The sequence below is a fragment of the Morone saxatilis genome, unplaced genomic scaffold, assembly GCF_004916995.1.
Source record: "Morone saxatilis isolate NCDOM2014 unplaced genomic scaffold, NCSU_SB_2.0 Contig19, whole genome shotgun sequence".
NCBI classification, from domain to species: Eukaryota; Metazoa; Chordata; class Actinopteri; family Moronidae; genus Morone; species Morone saxatilis.
In genome coordinates, this window is record NW_023339751.1 from 5,065,461 (window position 1) to 5,071,572 (window position 6,112).

Sequence of the window (6,112 nt, forward strand, 5' to 3'; positions counted from 1 at the left end):
GCACGTTTGCTGTGTTTTGCAAATGTCGACTGTTTTCTGCTTTTAAGATGCTTCAGTCATCTGTCAGGCTCAACCAATGCTTACTTTCCCGAACTGGAATTCTAACAGCGCTATTATCACGACCTGCATGACAATGAACCTTTATCTCAGTCTGTAGAAATATATCTCTTTTCACCAATCTGTTTCTTCTTTCTTTTTTCTTGTAAAACTGCATGTAATCAGATTTTTGCAAACTCCTTACTCATTGACTCACAGTACTTGCAATTTTTAATCTGAATTCTCATTCATATGCACATCCATCATATTCAAAAGAAAAGATTACAAAATTTGTAATTACTGCGCCTTTCAAAATGAAAGTCCTTGATTTTGGTAAATAACAGTAAGGATTATATGGTATTATTATTCATGACTTGCCACTATTCCATGTTTGCTTGTGACCACAACAATATTCCATTTCCCCTGATTGCTGATGACATCAATTCAAAACCAAAATGGTATGACAAGAAATGATTTTGAGGGCTTTATATTACAGGTGCTTAAATTGCTTCTGCCTCTGGCTATTTCCTGGTAATGAGTATAAATGAATTGAAAAATGTAGATGGACCTGAACCGCCAGTAGAGAAATTGATTCCACAGTGGCTGACATCTCCATGCTAAAAACGGAGATGGAGTAAAAGAGGCTGAGACTGCAGGGACTCTGGGGGAGGGAGGCCCACTCCATCCTGCACGACCCCGCTGTGCGGTTGCTGGATGCTCTTTGGATTGTGGAGTAACTGAGAAATTCTTCACTTGATCTCCAATTCCTGCTATACCCCAATGATCTCAGGTAGATTTCATATTCATTGTTTTACCTTCCTTTAGTCCAGTTTTTTTTTTTAATTTTTAAAACATTTTTGAATTTGAATGATCAATATGCATATAGTTTGTGCTGATCTGAATGACTATTTGATTAACTACCCTTTGCATAGATGGATTGCTGATGTTTCTGTTTTCATCTAATTGCATATGCATGATTCAGACATGTGCAGTAAATTGTTTCTGCATTTCCTAAGTAGAGTTTCTACTCAATGGGACACATTGAACAGTAATCTATGTAGTGTTAATCAAAATAAGTAATTTTCCTTATTATCCTATTTGTTGCCAGTGGGGGTGGGGGAGGGTTCAGATGTGCACACTGCAATATCCAACAAGTTGCGCCAAATTGGATGTACTCCCATGAACTACTTACCTCCTTACATTTATTGTCAGTGAACAGAGTCAATTTTCACCCCCATCTGCTGAGATTTGTCTGGCCTTAATCTGACTCTGCATTTATAGTCTTGTAAGAGCGAGGATTAATTTTGGCAGGCCACTCACATAAATGCTGCATAATTATTGTCATTCAAATGCTTCATGTCTTGTTTCTGAATGGGGAACCACTGGCTTAACCACACTGTCTGATCTCCCAGACACTGAAGGGGACATTTTAATATAAAAAGAGTGTTGAGAGTAATGAGTATTAGCATAAGTCTTAATATTAATAGCAGGAAAGCGTGTTTGTTTTTATTGAAAAACAGCACATGATACAGGTCCTCAGTTTGCCTCTACATAGCAGGGTGTTCCATAGTGGTGACACAGGTCCTGACAAGAAATAAAGAGCACCTCTGCTAACGTTAGAAGAAATGATTACAAATGATTTATAAAACAGACTGAGCTTCATGGAAAATGAGCAGATACGCTACATCAAACAGGAAATGCCACATATTTAATGGGTGAGACAGTTGTCTAGTAACTAAAATGGTAAAGAAATGAGATACAGCTGAATCTGTCTGATTCAGCCCAGCAGGTGATTGATTGATTGGTCACATTGCATGTTCTCTTTGCAGACTGTGCTAGCTGTTAATCAGAGCAGAGGGTCACAATGACCTCATCTGCTCATACAGCCAATACACCAGTCAGAAAGTTGTCGGAACAAGTGTGAGAAGTTGTTACCGTGTGATGGACAAAACTACAGGATGTTTCTGCAAAATAACGCATGCCCTTCGGCCATTTGGATACTGCCCCACTTCAGGGCTGACTTGTATAACTTAATGTATAGATCTACTGTGCCTGCTAATAAAATTTGAATACCTCATTTATTTTTAAGAGAGATGTAACACTGACCATTTGTGAGCATTAAATAGGCAGCATCCATAAGTGTTTGACATAAAATTATTGTAGGTGTAATTTGTCAAGCAAGAAAATGCCCCTCCAAGTCATATTTTTGTTATTTACTTTACTTTTGTTTGTTTAGATACACCATACATTACTACAGTTCAGTTTAAGATGTCGGAAGGATTTTGGATTTTAAAATCTTGTTATGAAGCTTATTTTAATCTTGAGATGGACTCCTCCAAAACAGTAGCAGCAGCACCAGACCCCGTTATTTAAATACTGTGATATCCTGATTGTGGGCCATGGTTGGTAACCCGGTCAAGGTAGCATATAATTTCCTCTGATGGTGGTCAAAGAACTGTGGATAGGACTCGAAACGTTGGTTGTTAATTGAAAGAAACAAATGAATCTGAGCTTGTTGAACTGGACTGAACTGAGGAGGTGGTGGAGAACAGGTAGGGCGCTGAGATGGCATTTGAAGGCAGACGAAAAATTCAACATATTTAACTTTTTACTCAAAACACATTTCACTTAAAATATTTGAAAAAGGGAAAAAAGTTGAGAGTGGTTATGTAGAGTAATTGTGTAAAATAAAACGTTATACACCCATTTTAATGGCATTGGTTCCCTCATCCAACACTTAGAGAATTAGCAGATGGTGAGGAAGTGCTAAAAGCCACTCTGACGTTGCGTGATTTAGATACGCTTAATGCACATTTACACTTGGCAAGAGGAGTTCTTCAGAGCAGAGGTGGGCCCATTATAGATCATGCATAACAAGAGACCTCTCCCAAGTTTTTGATTCCAAAATTTCAGCAACTTTACCACTTCTTCCTCACTCTGTGACTGTGAGGATGTGAGTCTTCATACGACACGAGTGCCAAACTAATTGCCAAAAGGACCTGTCTCCGTAATTCATAAAACAAGTGCTAAAGCAGATGTAAAGCTGCATGTATTATATAAAATACCTGGAAAGCTCTTGCTCTACACTATAAGGCAAATGCATAAATGAAACACTCATTTAATCTAAAGCATTGTCTCAAAGCTCATTCCGACTGTGTACAGAGCAACATAAAGCTCTGAATAAATGTATTCAGTGCTCTCCTTGTCTGCCTGAGCAGTAAACACACACCTCTCTATGCTCTCTTTTTAAGAGCCAGGAGGATGGCAGAAGAGAGGGCTTCTCATGCTGACAACTCATTCATTGAAAACAATATGTGAAAGCTGGGCAGTCCAGCCAGACAAAGAGCCGCCGTCTGCAGCGTGGGGCGGTAGGCTCCTTCCCTTCAGGCTAACAAAAAAGCCCCAACATAGTGTCAGCGAGGGCAACAGTGTCCTGGGGAGACTTGGATTGAGGACAAACTATATGTGAATCAAACTCAAGATATCTCATGAAGCTTTTGCTCGATGAAATGAGACTGAAATTAGGTTCTTTTTGGAGCTGCAAGCATCATAAAAAAGGAAATAGTTTCTGTAATAACTGCAGGGCAGACTAGCCTGTCCTCCCCTTCGGCATCATTTTGAGCATTAGAAAACTCAAAAATGTAGGGCAGACCTCCTTTACAATTCCACCCTCCCTCCCTTCTGTATCTTTTGGGCTAAAACGAGGTGCTCAAATACTGCTCTGATGACTGGCTTTTCCTGTGTATCTCCTCCACCTCCCGTTTATGAAGCAGGACTTAATGCCTTTTTCAAAACTCACAAAGAAGAAAAGGTGAAACAATGTGCCCTTCTCTTGCAGATAAACGCTTATGCAGAAATTGTATTAGTGAATAATTCTCCTGTCAGTCACTGCATATAGTTTAAACACACCTACTCAAAGCAGGTTCTCCCTAGCAGACTATCTCTCAGTCCAACTGTTTATTCTCTTTTGTTCCATGTGTATCTTTCTCATTTTCCCTTATCTAGCCAGCACCAAATGCCTCTGGCATGAGACAATGGAGATTGTGATGGGTGGTCGAAATCGCTGCATTGGCCCAGCTTCCGACTCATTTTCAAGTCATTTAAATATGCGCTGGCGCTGCATCGTAGCCAAGAAACACACTGGTTATGTTTATGGACGCCTCAGAGTGCTCGTGCCTTTGGGTGGCGTCCCTCTGCCTCTCAGAGGACTGTGAGTACTGACTGACCCAAATACATTGTTTTGAGTAGCGGTGGCACATTTTCACTGAGAAAATGATTCATGCATCATGAGCAACTCATTGCCAAATTAAATGTTTTACTTGTGAATCTCAATGGGGGCAGTGCTCATGTTTTCTGTATCTCATTGTGATCCGATTCTACTGAATGGAACACATTCAAACTGATCTATTTGAATTTTGCTGTCCTTTAAAGGTCCATCAGGTGCAATTTTCATATCTCATAGCACACAGTTGGCCATAATACACCTGCATAGGTCTCCAAAGGTTGTTAATTAACATCAGTATCTCTGTGGTAACCTTACCAGCTGCTGAGACCTGCTGATTGTAGCTGCTGAGGCTTTCAAATCTCACTCCCCAGTCTCTACTCCATTTTGGAACAAACCCCCTCTCTCCCTCCTCCCTCGCTGGAATTACACAACACAAATTTCTGGCTTTCCGGAAACCCACTGACTACTCTGTTTTGGAACCAAATCTCCCTGCCCATTGGAATTTCATAACATTCCCAATCTCTCTGCCCCCACCATTTTGCATCTTCTCCTGCTTAACGATGGGAGGATGGTGCTATGGTACGAGGCAATGAGCACATTTCATTCTCAAGCCAAAAAAGGACATGAAAGAGGAATGTTTCTAAAGTATTTTGCATGGTGATATAACTAGCTTACTTTCTATCGTGGAAATATGATGTAATTGATTTTGAAAAAAATTACAAGCTAACTTAGCTTATAGTCGATATTGATAATCATCACAGATGACCTAATGCCCTTTTAAATTCAATTTGGTTGACCCATAAATCATTTAACTTGCACCATGGGGGCAGGGGTAAGTGTTGTCAGGAAGATGGAGGTTCACCTCCAAACAGCGAACCTCTTTTGTATTCGCATCCCAGTAGGTGGCGTGGATTGATCTCAGCTTCAGAGACAATGTATGAGACAATTTATGTTTGCTAATAAGGCTGGTGGTTCTCATTTAATATTAGATACAGTAGATCATAAAAGATTCAGAAGAGAACTAGAAATCTGTTTCAAATGACTGCTAAACTGATTGTTCTAACTTAGCTTAGCAGCTGTGACGGAGCTTGGCAGGCCTGTCAGGCTTTGGATTTCTCTGCATGTTTAAGTGATGTGCATGAGGCTGTAGTAAGGCCGACACTCCTTATATAAAGAGGAGGGAGGGTGGGGTCTTTTTTCATTGCCTTACAAAACCAGAACCACAAGAGAGATAGTGTAAGGAATGGACAGAACCCTGTGTTTAACTGCTTTAATGTAAGCTACAAACTTAAGCGTCCAGGTATAACTGCCACAGTAATTCTCAAGTCTAAAGAGCTCATAATGTTATAACATTACTTTGTGTGGCTACATGTTATGATAAGTTACCCTTGATAAAAAGCACATCAATTTCCATACTACTGTATGTGCAGGTTATATTAGCTGCTCTGTCCATATGGGGTTTACACTCCACTGACCCCAGCTAATGTTATCTGAGATATGTTTGTTAATCAGTTAGTACTTATCCTAAAAACCTAATCTCTCATAAGTAAGTAGCCTACTTAAGTTTAAGTTAAGCCACTAAACAGTTATGTGAGAAAAAAATAGCAGGTCCTATATTATCTTTGTCCTTATCATACTTACAACAATAGCCATCAAAATCCTTAGCTAGTTAGCTGCAGCAGATACAATCTGCAAAACAGTTATTTTAGCTGGTCAATTGCTAGAAATTCAATTCAATTCAATTTTATTTGTATAGCGCCAATTCATAACAAAAGTGATCCCAATGCACTTTTCAAATAGAGTAGGTCTAGATTTTATTGCTTTTTAAATTACTAGTGCAGTGCCCGTAGG